General features: G+C 43.0%; 1 long non-coding RNA gene across 1 annotated transcript; it reads right to left on the minus strand.

The window, feature by feature from the left end:
• Positions 1-1,757: 1,757 nt before the first annotated feature.
• LOC121465463 lies at positions 1,758-17,336 on the minus strand. Its single transcript, XR_005976664.1, has 3 exons — positions 17,315-17,336; positions 15,897-15,974; positions 1,758-1,805 (listed from the first exon to the last, which is right to left on the minus strand). It is a non-coding gene; the product is annotated as an uncharacterized LOC121465463 (long non-coding RNA).
• Between the last annotated feature and the right edge of the window lie 665 nt (positions 17,337-18,001).

An 18,001-nucleotide genomic window follows, 5' to 3' on the forward strand; every position in this document is an offset into this window, starting at 1 on the left:
AGACATAAATCAATAAAATAAATGAATCTAAAAACACATTTTTAAAAGCATTCTTGGGTCTATGGCATCCTTCAACCTCCTTCCAAAAAGCAGTTTTGCTCACTCTTAGAGGCACTGCCCAATGAAACGTTGACCTTTAAGGTTTGGGGGGCCCAGCCCTGGCCAGGAGCACATGTTGGGAAGATTAAGCAGCTGCGTTTTCATGGGGGGGGGGGTGGGGGGCACACAGGTATCAATTGGTTCATCCTGATGAAGAGAAGGTGAGGGAAGGAAAGGGAAGGGCTGACTAGTGCCTGTGGCGAGCTTGCTTCAGCAGGACTCTGTGAGCAGTGGTTCTCAACCTTCCCAATGCTGGGACATTTTAATACAGCTCCCCACATTGGAGTGACACCCCCCCCCCCCCAGCCATAAAACCATGTTCACTGCTGCTTCAGAAGTGCAATGTTGCTACTGTTATTGATCATAATGTACATGTCTGTGTTTTCTGATGATCTATGGTGACCCCCGTGAAAGGGCTCAATAACCCTCCATCTGGGGTCGCGACCCACATGCTGAGAACTGTGACTCTTTGCGGGCAATCTCCCCACTCACTCTGCGGTGTCTTGCTCATTGGTGACAAAAGACGGTGACAGAGCAGAGAATCAGGACTTGTTGCAGATGATGCAACTGTAGTTTGGGTTGAATAATTAAACATTGACTTTCGATACTCAAATTAACAAAAAAAAAATCAGTGATTAATCTAAGGCACACACCATCCAGCCAAGCAGAAAAGCAGATGTATAGCTACAGTCTTGATCCGGGCCTCTACCTTCAGGTTCTGAGGCATGGGCTAAATACTCAAGTTTCAGACTGTGGCAAAAATTAAGACTGAATGCCACTAATAAGTCCTAAGCAGCTCATAAACACGTGCGTTCCAGAGGGCCCGTGCCCACACCCCAACATCCCCCTAAGTGTCCCTCAAGCTGTTGGCAGCCAAATGCTCTGCAGACATCCTGAACGGATTAGTGGCAACATTTGGTAGTGGGCACAGGTAATTGTCTACTTACTGTTTCCTTAATTTGATTATTGTTTTCCCGTAGTTTAGCCTACCTGCTGTAATTGTGGTTATCCTGTCAACAGGAATTATTTCATACTGTGTAAAACATTCAGTCGGGGCAGCATATGGTGCTTTGCAAATCACCGAATGAGGCAGATTAACTCAGGTGGAGTCTAGCAGGTTGATACCGGCTGATGCCACTGAGTCAGGAACCCCAATTAAACAAATTGCCCAACAAGTATCAGTTGCTGGTAAACCAATTTTTTTAAATCTGTTTTCTATAAACACCCACATACACATTCATTTCTATATTTTGGTAAAAGTAATAACTACCCATGGGAAAATATGCATGTGATATGGAGTACAAAGAAGAAAGTAAATCAAGGATGTGAAGGACCTTCAGCCAGAGACATCACACACACACATACACACACACATACACACACACAAACACGGGTCTAAGGATAGTCTCTGAACCATGATCAGTCTCTCTTCCAGGGGCCACATTCCTAGAAGAAAATAGTGTTCTCTCCTCCAGATGACATCAAGTGCCAGCAGCTCCTCAGCTAGGGGCGGGGACTCTTGAGAGCCTCCCCATTCCGCATTAGCTTAGCCTGTGGTCAGACTTAATTAAGCACAGGCCTACTGCAGGCACTGTCAGTGTGGGTGTGGCTCCATCAGGTTCACCCTTTTGCTCTGGTCCTTCACATGGTAGCTCTTACAGCATCTCTCCCCAGGCAATGCTCTCTGAGCCTTGAACTCTATTCAGCTGTCAAGAAAAAAAAATGCAATTATAAAACTTACAGGTACGTGGAATGAAAATAGTAAAAATTATACTGAGTGAGGTACCCAGAACCAGCAAAGACAAGGGTCCCATGTTTTTATTCCTGTCTGGATCTTTAGCTTTGAGTGTTTAACCCGATCCACCTGTAGAATGCAGGCAGCTAGGAAGGGACCGATGTGGGAAGGGGAAGATGGATCTCAAGGAGAGGGGCAGTAGAACCCAGTAAGATGAAGGGGAAAGGGAGAATAATGGGGAAGGAGGTTTAAATGTGAAGGGAGGGGAGAGAGGGTAGTGCTGGGGAGGGGATGGCGGCAAAAGATAAGTAACAATAAGGATGCTTTGAAAAGTCACCTGGAAACCCATTTTGTAAACTTCCTAAGTGTATTATAGATTATATAGACTAGTCCCAGTGCTGGCTGCTCTTCCAAAGGACCTGCTTCAATTCCAGGTACTTACAAGGCAGCTTGCAGCTGTCACCCCAGCTTCAGGGCACGTGACATCCTTGTTTGGCCTCTATAGACACCAGACATATGTGTGTTCCAAAGACTTACTTGTGTGCAAAACACCCATACACATTAAAAAAAAACATTTAATTTCTTAAAACAGAGTTTAGTTGGAGTTATTCTACACAGGACATAATGCATCTCCCAGAAGTCAGACACAAAGTCCAGTGCCAGGGGCAGGAGAGCTTCGCTTCAGTTTTGCTTCAAGATTACCCGGATATCTCAAACAACACAGGCTTTAGCCATGGCTTTTGCTTGTCTGCAGCAACCTGATGGTAAGACCCTATTCTTGAAGGTACCATACACTTTGGTCACTAGACTTGAAGAAATCAAGCTGGTTCCAAGCTGGCTAGCTTTCATAGTCCTGGACAGGGTGTTTTCAGGGCAGGAGGTCATCATCAGTCCTGTTCAGCTATGAGTCCTGTGAACTATAGTAATGTCTTATGTGGGAAGATAGGCCCATGTAACAGTGGCAGGGTTGCTATGGGGTAACCAGTCACTTCCAATTGGACTTAAAGTCTACTCCACAGGATGAAACATGTGCCTGGTTCTACAAATCTGGCCAAGCACTTATCCCTGGGGAACTCCAGTATTAGGGGTAAAACTACTATTATTGTTTTGCTAATGAACACATTAGCTTCCCTCTAAGGTCCTATTTTTGGATCCATAGTTTAGTGTCGCTCTCTGACCTCATCTGGGAAGTTTCTTTGTGCACTCAATGGTGGTTAATGCAGACACACAAAACTGGGCAAATGAGGAGAATACACATCTATGGAATGCTCAACTACAAATAGGGCACCCATGCCAGATGTGTCTCTAAAGTCTGAGCACTGCAATAATCCTAGTGTTTTCATACAGAAGGAAGAAAAGGTCACAGGAATGCTAGTCCAAAGTCAGGCTAGACTGCACAGAGGGTTCCTGTCTATTGGCACACACCTGGAATCCTGTCATTCCAAAGGCTGAAAAAGGGCAAGGTCACTAGTTTTAGACCAGCCTGATTCCAAAGGAAGTTTCAGGACAGCCTGGGCTACATAGTTATAAAACAAGACTTGTCTCAAAGAACAAAAACAATAAATGAAGAAAACAAGAAAGAGTGGTGGCGAGAAAGAAAAAAGAAAATGAAAGTGGAGGGAGGGAGGAAGAAGGAATGGAGAAAGTAAAGGAAGAAGGAAGAGAGGGAGGGAAGAGAGAAGGAAGGGAGAGAGAGAGAAAAGGAGGGAGAGGAAGGAAGGAAGAAAGGAGGAAGAAGAAAGAAAGGAGAAAGAGAAAGCAGCAGAAGCTATTTTGGCCTTTGACAGTGTTTCTTGATCTTAGCTATAAAATACAAGTAAAGCCATATCCTGTCTGTGTTATTTCTCTGTGTCACCCAGGCCGGTCCTAACATTTGTGAGGTCCGCAGAATGAAAAACCATTTTCTCTATGCCAAAGATTTAAAGGTTACAAATGCAAACTGCTAAGTGAAATTACACTGTTTTCTTCCACCCTAGCAAATGCACCTCCACAGAGCAGAACTGAAAAGTAAGTGTGCAGCTATGGCTGTTGGTGCTTTTCTCTCTCCAAGGGTTGTGCTGGTTCTCATTGTTTGGAGTACTCAGGCTCAAGTTGACACTCACCTTTGAGAGATGGCTAGAAATGGTAACCTATCTCTGACCAGGTAATGTCATTATTTTTATTGCTACTGATGTGTTGTAATACGAAGCGGCGGGCTGTGTCCCACCACCCGGCTAGCTTTACCCAAAATAATTACATGGAAACTGTATTCTTTTAAACACTGCCTGACCCATTAGTTTCAGTTTCTTATTGGCTAGCTTTTACATATTGATCTAACCCATTTCTATTAATCTGTGTAGCCCAAGAGCTGGCTTACCAGGAATGATCTTAACCTGCGTCTGTCTGGAGTGGGAGAATCATGGCGACTCCCTGACTTAGCTTCTTTCTCCCAGCATTCCATTCTGTTTACTCCGCCTACCTAAGGGTTGGCCTATCAAATGGGTCTAGGCAGTTTCTTTATTAATAAGAAATCACTCCCACATCATTTCCCCTTTTTCTGTTTAAACAAAAAAGAAAGGCTTTAACTTTAACATAGTAAAATTATATATAGCAAAACAGTTATCAAGCAAGAATTACAGTTACAATATTTATATCTATTTTATTTTTTATCATTACTAAGGAAAACTATAACTATCTATTCATTCTTTAACTCCATCAAAGACTCCAGAAGGATATAATACTACCTAAGTAAACAAGAAATAAGAAAACTCTAGAAATGACAGAGACATCTTGCTGCCTGGACAGTCACCCAAAGTTCTTTTGTATGGTTGGGACATCCATCTTCAGCCTTCAGGCCCATAGTATCCAGCAGACATTTCCATGAAGCAGGAAATTTTAAAGACAGTTTAGTCACTATCTGCTGTGTCCTGTAGAATGTCTCGCAGACTCTTTCATGAGTCATGAACCCCAAAAGACCGTTTCACCTTTAGGCAAGTTCAGCAGTCCTCTCTCTGTGGGTTCTCTGTGTCCATTTTATGCAACAGTCCAGGCAAGAGCAGTTTCTTCGATGCCCGTCTTCCTCTTGAAGTAGATTGGTGCTGCCAGGAGCAGATATTATTGTCATGAAAAGTCCCAAGTTATTAAAACATTGAATGCCATATTCTGCAGTCTTTGAAAGATATGAAGAATATCTATCTAACTGAAATGTATCTCTATATATCTAGAAAATCTAACTAACATGACTATAAGATTGACTATTATTGATGATTAACCATTAACCTATATTTCTTAATTATACATTACATTTTTAAATGAACTACGCAATCACAATACCTTAATCAAGATCAGAAATACATATACATATAACAAAATTGACTGTAAAATCCACACCAATGCAAATTACTTATACCTATATCATTTCCCCCTTTAAATGTAAAAGAACATTTACAAACAATATTTTGGGAACATGGGCGCAGTTTTTTCTCTCCAAACTGCTTCCTGCTGAATGGGGGCGCTGTTAATCAGATCATTTAGGGTGTAACCTGTGTGCCAGGTTTATCTCAGTTGCCAGTTGAATGAAGTAATTTTTTGAGGGTGTTCACAGGAACTTTTCGGGAGGTCGTGGTCTATCATACCATATCGGGATAGATGCAATCCACAGGGTCTGGTCCTCTGTGAAAACAAAAGAAGACCCTTTTCAAAGCATCATATCCTTAGACCCAAATTCTGAAGTCATACCCTTATGATATCCGTTTTGGTTTTACTTGGCAGCCCATAGAATGAAATGTCTTTCTGTACTTAGCTCCTTTACAGTCAAAAATTTTAAAGAAAACATAATGTACATAATCCAGACTCTCTGTGAATTTTTTATTTTTACGTGGCTTATTTTTTTTATTTTTTTTAATCTCTTAACTATCTGTATTTTGTCTCTTTAAAGACTTTACCTTTTTTTTTAAACCATTAACTTTATTTTTTATATTTTTTTTTCTCTCTCAAGTCTATGTGTATTTATACAACAGTGTGGTCTTTTATGTCTGAATCTGTTTTATTGTGAATTTGTAACATTTTTTTACTATCCAGGAGCATTTTTTAAAATGTTAAGCAGTTCTTAAAAACTTAAGTTGTGCCATGTACAGGTAATACGGTACCGCCTGTGTCCTGTCCAGTTGAAACCTTAAATGTGCTGTTTTTATGGTAATTATGGTAGTTCCTGCCTGAGACCAGCACAGTTTAGCATGGCAGAGCTGAGCCAAGCCGCTCCTGCCTCAGAGCCATTTGGTGCCCCTGAGCCACACACAGTTTCAGGCACATAGCAGTCCACATTGTCATCAAGTAAGCCGTAGAGCTTTATTTCAAATGCTCCATTTAAAAGCTCTGTCTCCCGCAGGAGCCAGACAGAGATCGCAATGGCGGCACAGCCCAGAAAGCCGACATTTTAAAACAGCCAGTTTTTTTCTGCTGCTGAGTCAGGACAATTTATTTGCGGCATGCAACCCACAAACAGCAAAAAGCTGTTTTAAATTCTCTCTCTCTCCTTTTTAAGCCCTCTTAGGTTTTACATGGAGTTCATTAGCACGTTGGGCGCCACTCTGTTGTAATACGAAGCGGCGGGCTGTGTCCCGCCACCCGGCTAGCTTTACCCAAAATAATTACATGGAAACTGTATTCTTTTCAACACTGCCTGACCCATTAGTTTCAGTTTCTTATTGGCTAGCTTTTACATATTGATCTAACCCATTTCTATTAATCTGTGTAGCCCAAGAGCTGGCTTACCAGGAATGATCTTAACCTGCATCTGTCTGGAGTGGGAGAATCATGGAGACTCCCTGACTTAGCTTCTTTCTCCCAACATTCCATTCTGTTTACTCCGCCTACCTAAGGGTTGGCCTATCAAATGGGTCTAGGCAGTTTCTTTATTAATAAGAAATCACTCCCACATCACTGATGTACTCCAATGTATCAATAAGTATTGGAATAAAGGTATACCTAATTTACTGAGTATAATACAGATATTTGTACGTTAGTAGCATCACCTGCTGTGTCTGTGTAACTGAGATTTTCCTCGTGTGTGTCCCATGGTGGTAAAGGATTCGAGGAGTGACATACTGGTGGCATCTCTTGTTCTTTTCATCCCAAGGACACGGTTAATGGGCATGCTTCGTTTCACTTTAAAACCAAGATTTTATTGTGTTTTGTTGAGAACACGAGTGAAAGCTGAACTGCTTGCCCCATATTCTCTTGGAGAGGCAGAGTTGAAAAGATGCTCATGTGTCACAATCAGTGAATAACCCTGTGCTCCGACATGAAAATGATGCAGGTCCTCATCTGTGACTGCTAGTCACTACCTCATGTTGCAGCCATCTAATGTATTTTGTTGAATTATAATTGCTCCATTAAATTATTTTTTAACTAAGTATATGATGTAAATACATTTTTTTCACGTGACATATGAATAAGTTTAAATCAAAAATATAAATTAAGGTAGATATAATGATAAGATATCAAAATATTTTTCGTATGGATTTTCACATGACTGATCAAAGGTAGTTTGTCACCAAAGGTCACTAAGAAGTCAGAAGTCACTCTTATTTTATCTTACCCTTACTATTTGTTCAGAACCCATAAGGCTCTTTCTTCTTTTTTATCCTGAATTGCTTTAGTCATGAAGATAATTTTGTACTTGTTTTTCTGGCTATAGAAGTATGGAATATATGTGTGTGTGTGTATATATATATATATACACACACATATCAGATTTACTGTTACTACTAACATGCCTTTGCTTTTCCTGTGTTGTATTGTTGAGCATTCTGACTCCATTTGTTTTACACACCATATGAGAAATTGCAATACATGTCAGCTTAGAACATCAACACTACTAGAACATGTTTCAACCCCATCTCTGTCATTTTAAAGTGCTCTTGCTTAATTACTGAATTTCTTTATACCCCTTTTTTTCTCACTTATGAAATGAACTTATTTCCCTAGGGCTCTAACTTATAAACAGTAAACGCAGTACTGAAGCTATACTACTTCCTTTTCTTGTCGTTGCTGCAGAATACCTGATAGGGACAACTTCAAGGAAGAAGTTTTATTCTAGTTCATAGTTCATGTTACGTAGTCCATCATGGTGTTAGGGGCTCACAGCTGTGTCAAATGGCTGAGTCAATCACAGTGGCTACCAAGAAGCAGAGAGATTGGCAGAAGAGGCCCACCCCAGTGATCAACCTCCACCATCCATGCCCCCTTCCAAAAAAGGTTCCACTACCTTCCAAAACAGCCCAAGCAAGGGACCAGGGGTTGATGTGGGAGTGATTTCTTATTAATAAAGAAACTGCCTAGACCCATTTGATAGGCCAACCCTTAGGTAGGCGGAGTAAACAGAACGGAATGCTGGGAGAAAGAAGCTGAGTCAGGGAGTCGCCATGATTCTCCCACTCCAGACAGATGCAGGTTAAGATCATTCCTGGTAAGCCAGCTCGTGGGCTATACAGATTAATAGAAATGGGTTAGATCAATATGTAAAAGCTAGCCAATAAGAAACTGAAACTAATGGGTCAGGCAGTGTGTAAAAGAATACAGTTTCCGTGTAATTATTTCGGGTAAAGCTAGCCGGGTGGCGGGACACAGCCCGCCGCTCTGTATTTCAACAGAGTGGCACCCAATGTGCTAATGAACTCCACGTAAAACCTGAGAGAGCTTAATTTTTATCACAGAAGAAAACAGAGTTTAACACAGCTTTTGGCTGTTTGTTGGTGGCTTGCTGTAGAGAGAGTTCCTGATTCAGCAACAGCAGCAGAAAAAAAGCTGCGTCATTTTAAAATGCCGGCTTTCTGGGCTGTGCCGCCATTGCGATCTCTGTCTGGCTCCTGTGGGAGACAGAGCTTTTGAATGGAGCATTTGGAGTAAAGCTCTACGGCTTGCTTGATGGCAATGTGGACTACTATGTGCCTGAAACTGTGTGTGGCTCAGGGGCACCAAATGGCTCTGAGGCAGGAGCGGCTTGGCTCAGCTCTGCCATGCTGAACTGTGCTGGTCTCAGGCAAGAACTACCGTAATTACCATAAAAACAGCACATTTAAGGTTTCAACTGGGCAGGACACAGGCGGTACCATATTACCTGTACATGGCGCAACTTAAGTTTTTAAGAACTGCTTAACATTTTAAAAAATGTTCCTGGATAGTAAAAAAATGTTACAGATTCACAATAAAACAGATTCAGACATAAAAGACCACACTGTTGGATGAATGCACATAGACTTGAGAGAGAGAAAAAAAAGAATATAAAAAATAAAGTTAATGGTTTAAAAAAAAAGGTAAAGTCTTTAGAGACAGAGTACAGATAGTTAAGAGATTAAAAGAAATAAAGAAAAATAAGCCACGTAAAAATGGAAAATTCACAGAGAGTCTGGATTATGTACATTGTGTTTTCTTTAAAATTTTTGACTGTAACGGAGCTAAGTACAGAGAGACATTTCATTATATGGGCTGCCAAGTGGAACCAAAACGGATATCATGAGGGTATGACTTCAGAATTTGGGTCTAAGGATATGATGCTTTGGAAAGGGTCTTCTTTTGTTTTCACAGAGGACCAGACCCTGTGGATTGCATCTATCCCGATATGGTATGATAGACCACGACCTCCCGAAAAGTTCCTGTGAACACCCTCAAAAAATTACTTCACTCAACTGGCAACTGAGATAAACCTGGCACACAGGTTACACCCTAAATGATCTGATTAACAGCGACCCCATTCAGCAGGAAGCAGTTTGGAGAGAAAAAACTGCGCCCATGTTCCCAAAATATTGTTTGTAAATGTTCTTTTACATTTAAAGGGGGAAATGATATAAGTATGAGTAATTTGCATTGGTGTGGATTTTACAGTCAATTTTGTTATATGTATATGTATTTCTGATCTTGATTAAGGTATTGTGATTGTGTAGTTCATTTAAAAATGTAATGTATAATTAAGAAATATAGGTTAATGGTTAATCATCAATAATAGTCAAGCTTGTAGTCATGTTAGTTAGATTTTCTAGATATATAGAGATACATTTCAGTTAGATAGACATTCTTCATATCTTTCAAAGACTGCAGAATATGGCATTTAATGTTTTAATAACTTAGGACTTTTCATGACAATGAGACATATCTGCTCCTGGTGGCACCAATCTACTTCGAGAGGAAGATGGGCATCGAAGAGGATCCTTATGGAGTTGGATAGCCATTTGGGCAAGAAACTGCTCTTGCCTGGACTGTTGCATAAAATGGACACAGAGAACCCTCAGAGAGAGGACTGCTGAACTTGCCTAAAGGTGAGACGGTCTTTTGGGGTTCATGACTCATGAAAGAGTCTGCAAGACATTCTGCAGGACACAGCAGATAGTGACTGAACTGTCTTTGAAATTTCCTGCTTCATGGAAATGTCTGCTGGATACTATGGGCCTGAAGGCTGAAGATGGATGTCCCAACCATACAAAAGAACTTTGGGTGACTGTCCAGGCAGCAAGATGTCTCTGTCATTTCTAGAGTTTTCTTATTTCTTGTTTACTTAGGTAGTATTATATCCTTCTGGAGTCTTTGATGGAGTTGAAGAATAAATAGATAGTTATAGTTTTCCTTAGTTATGATAAAAGATAAAATAGATATAAATATTGTAACTGTAATTCTTGCTTGATAACTGTTTTGCTATATGTAATTTTACTATGTTAAAGTTAAAGCCTTTCTTTTTTGTTTAAACAGAAAAAGGGGAAATGATGTGGGAGTGATTTCTTATTAATAAAGAAACTGCCTAGACCCATTTGATAGGCCAACCCTTAGGTAGGCGGAGTAAACAGAATGGAATGTTGGGAGAAAGAAGCTAAGTCAGGGAGTCGCCATGATTCTCCCACTCCAGACAGATGCAGGTTAAGATCATTCCTGGTAAGCCAGCTCATGGGCTACACAGATTAATAGAAATGGGTTAGATCAATATGTAAAAGCTAGCCAATAAGAAACTGAAACTAATGGGTCAGGCAGTGTTTAAAAGAATACAGTTTCCGTGTAATTATTTCGGGTAAAGCTAGCTGGGTGGCGGGACACAGCCCGCCGCTCCGTATTTCAACAAGGGGTTCAAATACACAAGCCTGACTGGGACATTTCCCATCCAAACCATGACAGCTGCCTCACACGATGCTTGGCCTACATGACAGAGGTATTGTTTGTAAACATGGTTGTAGCTGTAATCCACATAACACATACACACCATGCAGGTCATGTATTCATGTCTTTGCCTTTGCATTTATCCTTCATTGCTCACTTTTATAAATAAGAATTCTAATTGGGATTCTAGCTTCAGCTGTTGGCCACCGCTCTGAGATGCTAGCTCACATTTTTTCTCCCCTCTGTGCGCCTTTCATCTTGGGAAGATGTCTTTCTCTCTCATTTCTTCTCTACACCCTGATTGCTCAATTTTTACCTTTTTAGTTATCTTTTCTTTGCTGTTCCTATTTGTTTTACCTCTCGAGTATTTTCTGCTAAAATATACGTGTCACGTTTCAGTTTTCTGATTCTCAGGGACTACTGTAGGAATATTGTCTCTTGTCTGTGTTAACAAATCAGCTGGTATTGAAATGTTTACCCATGACGGACACTTAACATAAAGGTGATTTATTTGCTTATACCACCAAGAAGCACACCAACAGTATAATTTAGAAACATGTAGAACCTCACCTGCTAATTCAGACTCTGCATGAGGTGACCACGCCTTTTAGCTATCAACCTGGGGCTCCTAGCTAGCTGAAAAGTAATTCAGTTAAGGCAAGAGCACCCATCCTCAGATGCTTCCCCAATGGAGAATTTCCAGGGAGGTGCTGTTGGTTCAAATTTAAGCACATGTATTCCCCCTGAAGACATCCACCTGTCTGATGAGATAAATAGTCATTCTTATTGGCCAAATCATATACATGTGTCATGAAAAGGAGGAGAAAGTGTTTGACAATGACACCAGAGCCCAAAGTAGTGGCAGTTGGTTACTTCCTGGGGAGAAAAAAATGGGAACCACTGTTACTACTAGGAGATGTAAGATGTTGGCCATATGTTTTGCTTGTGTTCCTTTGCTGAGTTCCCTCCTTGAGAACCAGGGCAAGATGTCTATACTGGTTGTTTACAATTTAGAACGATCTCAGAAAGAAGCCATCTCAACGAGGGCTGCCTGAGAGGGCCAAAAGCAGTGATTTGGCCAAGTCTCTGTTTTATTTAAGATTTGCTGTCTGCCCTCTCACTAAATCCTCCACACTTCTTAAGGTGTAAATTGATCCCTGTTTTCAGCAATGCCACCTTCTGAGAAATCAAGACGTCAGTGAGGTTCACAGTGAAACAACTTAAGTCTCCGGACTCTCTGCTCACTGGGAATATCTCTAACCATTACCTCAACATACCTGAATGACTTTTCCCTTGCATGTACCTATTATCTTAAGAGGAATCCATTTGTGTAGCTGCATCCTCCCCCACTTCTCATGTTCCATCTCGTCTGAGATTGGGAGGCATTCAGAGAGAGACAAGTCATTTCATGGTCTGAAGCATGTATTGGTTTCAGTTCTTCCTCGTGCCTTGTTCTAAATTTGCTACATTAGACCATGTATTGGCTATGTGCTGCTGTGTCACACATGACTCTCAAGCTCAGAGGCTTGGCACAGTCAGGAGTTTGGGAGTGCCACAATGGTAAATCAAAATATATGTCGATTATGCAGCGATTTAAAGACAATGCGTCAGTTCTCTCCCAAGGCTTTGGGCAGGAGGCCTTTGACCTCATCACTGTTTTTTTGGTACTTGAATTTCCCTCGCTATTGAACTAAGAACACTAGCTAGAAACAACACTCTCTTCAGAAATCATAATCCACGATTTCTGCGGATGGTGTTCTTGACACTTGCCAGCTCTGTTCCAAGAAGGCTAGGCTGCTAATCAGCACACAAGCAGTCAGTCACCCTAAACACTGACTAGAGAAGGGGCTACATGAATGGCTCAGTGGTCAAGAGTGCTTGCTACTCTTGCACAGGACCTGAGTTCAGTTCTGGGCACCCACATGATAGTTCACAACTGTTTATAACTCTAATTTCCAGGGATCTAAAGACCTCTTTCCGCCTCCCTGAGCACCACGTATGCACGTGGTACACAAATACAGACATATATGCAGGCAAAATGTTCATACACATAAAGAGTATATTAATTAAATTTAAAGAATACTGACTCCCAGTGGTAGATAATATCCACGATTTAATATCAGAAAAGGTGGTCTGATGACTTCTTGCCACCTTTAACTCCAGCTCCAGGGGATTCTGGTCTTTTGGCCTCTTTGGGTACCTACATACTTGTAGCGTATGCTCACACAAATAACATTTTTAAAAATTTTAAAAAGAAGTGGCAGGCAGTATCATCCAAATTCATAGGTAAACATGATGCATATCTTCAAGATAATTAAAACTGATTTACTGTAAAATCTGCACCAGTGCATGGGAACTGGTGCCTGTAAAAGCAGATTCCTAGCACAGCCTAAGAACAGCCCTGTTTGGAGTCGACTCTCACAGTTCCTCCACAGCAGAGGAGCGCGTCTCCTGCCCAGTTTCCTCGCCTTCCTGCTTCCAATCAAATCTGGTGGGTGTGGAACCTGGACCGTTTGCTCCCCAAGGCTGGAGGTGAGAAGCGATACCTCCCCGCTGAGATAAGGTGGGTTCCCTTTCAGGACTGAGGGTCTAGACACTTAGAGGGATTGGCATATGTTACCTCAAACATCTATTTGATGGGTTTCCAGTTGGCTGTTGCAACGGGAGGTCTCGGCAGATGCAGGAAGACCTCTGAAGAGCTGTCCTTTCTAAGAAGAAAGATAAACATCTCTAGTGCAGTGACAGGGCCTTTGCTGGTGATATCCTCCCAGTTTAGTGACAACTTTGTACCCACAGAAGACTAGACGGAGTAGAGATCTGACACCTGGCTTTGTTAGAGATGACCCCAGGTGGCTGTCACCTGGGGGCTTAGCTCCGTCCGTCACAAGACAACCCTTGAGGCTGTCCACCTCCTTCCCCTCGCTTCTCATGACCTATGTCCTACCACCAGCAGCTCTGACCTCTGTCCCTTAGTTTATCTCTCTCTAATGACCAGCTACCCTGTTCCCTGTGGGCCTCCACTTCCTCTGTGGCTCCCATACATAGGCACGTTGACCACTGCAAGTTCTTCTGGTTTATCGATGTATTGTCAGAAGTCTATTGAAATTTCAGAAGGAAAAGAGAAACTATAAGAGTTCCTGGCACCAGTGCCTACCAGACTATTCCCTTTACCCTCATATCTGACCCTGTACACCAACCTCGGGCACAAATTGTGAGGCTGCCTCTCTCAGCATTTTCCTGTCCCTTGGCACCCAGCTCCGTGCCCCTGGTGCCTCCTCTGTATGCTTTCCTGCCATTATCTTGTTTTCAGCCAGCTGCCATTAGCTCTCGACACACTTTCTGGGGTATTACCCAGCGGGTTACACTGATCTCACTTGGGGCCATTGTAATTTAATAGTGCTTACTTCAGACACATCTTCAGCACCCCAAAATAACACATTCTACAAGGGAATGTTATCCATGTGGCCCCTTCTGGCAGGACCCACCACATCCCTGCTTCCAAGTTCAGCCGACTTTGGGAACTCGATCTTCATCCCTTCTCCATTACCACCACACTCACAGCCTGGTTTCCAAACCAAAGTTCACCCGCATTTCCCTTCCAGACTACCTCAGTGTGCCGTCCTTCTGCCAGACCCACCATGCCCCGCTCTGACGACACCTCCTCTACTCAGCTCTGCCTCCTTCAAGCTGTGCTTTCCTGTCCCACCTTGTCTGACTTCCCTGAATTTCAATATTTGACCCATTCTCTAAGTTTGGGGAAGACCGTCTCCAGATTCGCTCAGGCCAGTCTCACGTCCCTCCCAGTACCTAACACCTTCCCCTTCCCCATTGACTTTGAATAGAGCACATGGGCACTGTGCCTTCTTGGGGGCACCACACCTTCTCGAGGGCAGTCACTGGCTTTGATGCAAATGGGAATATTTGTTTCTCAGCCAAAGCTTTGATATTTTGACATCCAGTTGTTTGCTAACTTAAAAGAGACATACTTTGGGCTAGAGAGATGGGTAAAGTATCTGCTGCAAAACCACGAGAACCTGAGTTTGGATACCCAGCACCTATGTAAATATCCAGGCAGAGTTACACATCTATAAACAAGAGGCTGGGAGATAGAGGCGGGACTGTCCCTAAAGCTTGCTGGCCCATCAGTCTAGAAAACACACTGAGCTTCAGATTCATTGAGAGTCTGTCTCAAGATGAAGTCGACAGAAAAAGAGGAAAAAGTCAGATACTGGCCTCTGGCCTCTGAGCACATGCATATACGTGCACACAAACACGTGTATATGTAACAGTGACACTTAGCTGGACTTATTGACTCAGGTCTGTAATCCTAGTTAAATGAGAGGCTGAGGCAGAAAAGACCACATGTTTTGAGGCCTACCTATGCGATAGTGAGGTCAGGGACAGCCTGGGGAACTTTAGTTAAACCTCGTGCTAAAATTTTGCACAGAAAGGTCTAAGCATATGGCTATGTGGTAAAACACTTGATTGGTATTCATGAGGCTCAACCCCCAGTATGACAAGAGAGAGCTTGCAAGCTGCTTAAACTTCCCTGAGCCTCTATTTCCTCCAGTGGGGGTGTGCTCAGTTCATTCCCAACAACACAGTGTTATGTGAGCTATGCTACAGATGTCGAGACCTAATCTCTCCAAAGAAAAGGACTAACATTTTCTTCAGGGTGAGATAAGAAGAGTGGGTTGTTTTCGCAAGCACTGTTGACTTATGTTTGTGCAAAATCAAGGAACATTCCCACCTTTGCTGACTCATGTGGCCGAGAGCAGGAGTTTGCGTTCCGACCTGAGACGGGGTAAAAGAGATGCTCTCCAGGCCCTTCAAGGTGGAACGCTATGCCCACTGTTACTCCAGGAGCCCTCCTTCCAGCTCACCACTCCCTCTGCAGATGGAAACAGTTGTTGATGAATTTCTGGGGCTAGGGGTTGCTTACCAAGGCACTGGGGACATCATCACACATGTCTTGTTCCTTGCCTTTGTTAATCATTGCAGCGGAAACCTAGGAGGGACCCTAAAGGACATGTGAAGAGGAGAAGGACAATGACTCACTCAGACAAAGTGGGTTGCGAGGCTTCCTGTCCTATCCAGCCCCCAGGAGTCCTAGGGAATACCTGTCTCCAAGCCAGTAATCTTAGGCATTGCCTCTTCTTTCCCCTAACCATGCTCAGCTTGTGAGCTGCACGCTGGGGATGCCAGGCTCAGATCCCTGACCTCGCTGTGACCCAAACCTTACCTGATGCTGTAGGAGAGTCTGGCAACATCTCCCAGCTGCCCTTTCCTCCAGACAACTGCCTCTGAGGACAAGAACCACGTCACTTGGGAAAAACATTCTCTGTGGAAATGTGTAGCCAGTGACGGGCAGACAGGAGCTATAAGAGCCAAGTTCCTTGCCTAGAAAACAGAGCTATTGTGCAAGGCACACACTCTAAAACCTCCTTCCACGGATCAGAGCATAGCTCAGCCACAGCCTCCCCTGTCCTATCTCGAGCTCTGACTAAGACACACAGCCTGCTTCATCTCCTCTCTGGCAGTCTCTGTAGAAAAGCCATTTTAGCCACAGTGCAGGCTGAGTGTCTGCACAGCCTCCATGGGGAGTCGTATCACTTAGTTTCTGATGGCTGGTCCCAGATAGCTGGCAAGAAGCCTGTAAGGGAGGAGAGTTTGTTGTGGCTTACAGTCTGAGGGGAAGGAAGGACAACAGGGGTGTGAGACAGCTAGCTAGCTGGTCACATTGTATTTACAATCAGGAAGCAGGGAGCAGAAGGGAAGTAGGATCCAGGCTTTGAACCCTCAAATCACTCCTTGATAAGGTGACCCACTTTCTGCAGCCATAGGCCACCTCCTAAAAGTTCCAGAGCCTTCTAAAATACCACTGCCAGGTAGAGGACTGTGAACTAAAACATATGGGGGACATTTCATAGTCTAACCATAGAGGGGTTTTATGCAATCCTGGCACGCTCTTGTGTGGTTGAGTTATATTTGAAGGCTGACTGTCCTGCCGCAGCTTCCAGAGCAAAAGCTGGAAGTGAGATGCTGGGTTCCACAAGAGGAAACTGAGTTAGCCCTTCTTCCAAAAGTCACTTTATCAAGAATAAGGCTGTTTACAGCTCTGCCAAACAGGGGAAGGGGCCAGATAAACCTTAAAGTCCCTTTCTATTTTTTCATCCTAGGATTTTATGACTGCATCTTCTTCTCTTTCCATTTTGCTTCAGGAGAGATGTGTGCACTTAAACTGAGTGACTCCCACCCTGTCTCCACAGCAAGGAAGCCACACACGCGTTTGGGGGTGTTTATTCAGCACAGAGTGCATTCAAAGAGCCGCTTTTGAATAAAAACGGTCCAAGCACCTACTTTTTGGTGGGAAGCTGGCAGCAGGGCTCGCTCATTTCACTCTGGCAACCACTCAACATCCGCTCTTCTTGGCTCTCTGCATTCATAAACTGATGTGAGAGTCTGCTGAAAAAGACAAAACCTGCTCAGATCAGTGCAGAACTCATTTGTAAAAAGGAGAGCGCTTGTTGAATCCATCGTAAGCCACATTGTTCATTTGAGGAGTGGGGAGTTCTCTTGCCTTGCCTTTTAACTTCAAAATGCCTTTGCATCCAGTCCTTGATCTGCTTTTCCTGACGGTCTTGTAAGACAGTATTTTTTTTTTCTATTTAGAGAATGAAGAAACTAAGTCAGAGTGTGGGTGTGTGACTTGATTTTAAAGTGACAGAGAATTGATGTCACAAGCGGGCCTGGAGCACAATGCTCACTTAGTTCTAAGCTGCCAGAATTCGAGCCTGTTACATGTCACTTCAAGGCAGCCTAGAGGTGGCATATTTTCTATGCTACTGGTTCCTCACATGGTAGATTGTTGTTACACAGAAAGGAATGGTATATGATGAAACCTTTCAGGAGACACTGGATTATGTAGAGTTCTTTAAAATAAGGCACCATTGGAGCTGGAGAGAAGACGGCACAGCAGTAAAGAGTGCCTGATGGTCTTGGAGGAGACATAAGTTTGGTACCCATGTCAGACACCTCTAACCAGCT

Source organism: Microtus oregoni, unplaced genomic scaffold (assembly GCF_018167655.1).
Source record: "Microtus oregoni isolate MIOR12 unplaced genomic scaffold, Mior012 000031F_ref0000149, whole genome shotgun sequence".
Taxonomy (NCBI): domain Eukaryota; kingdom Metazoa; phylum Chordata; class Mammalia; order Rodentia; family Cricetidae; genus Microtus; species Microtus oregoni.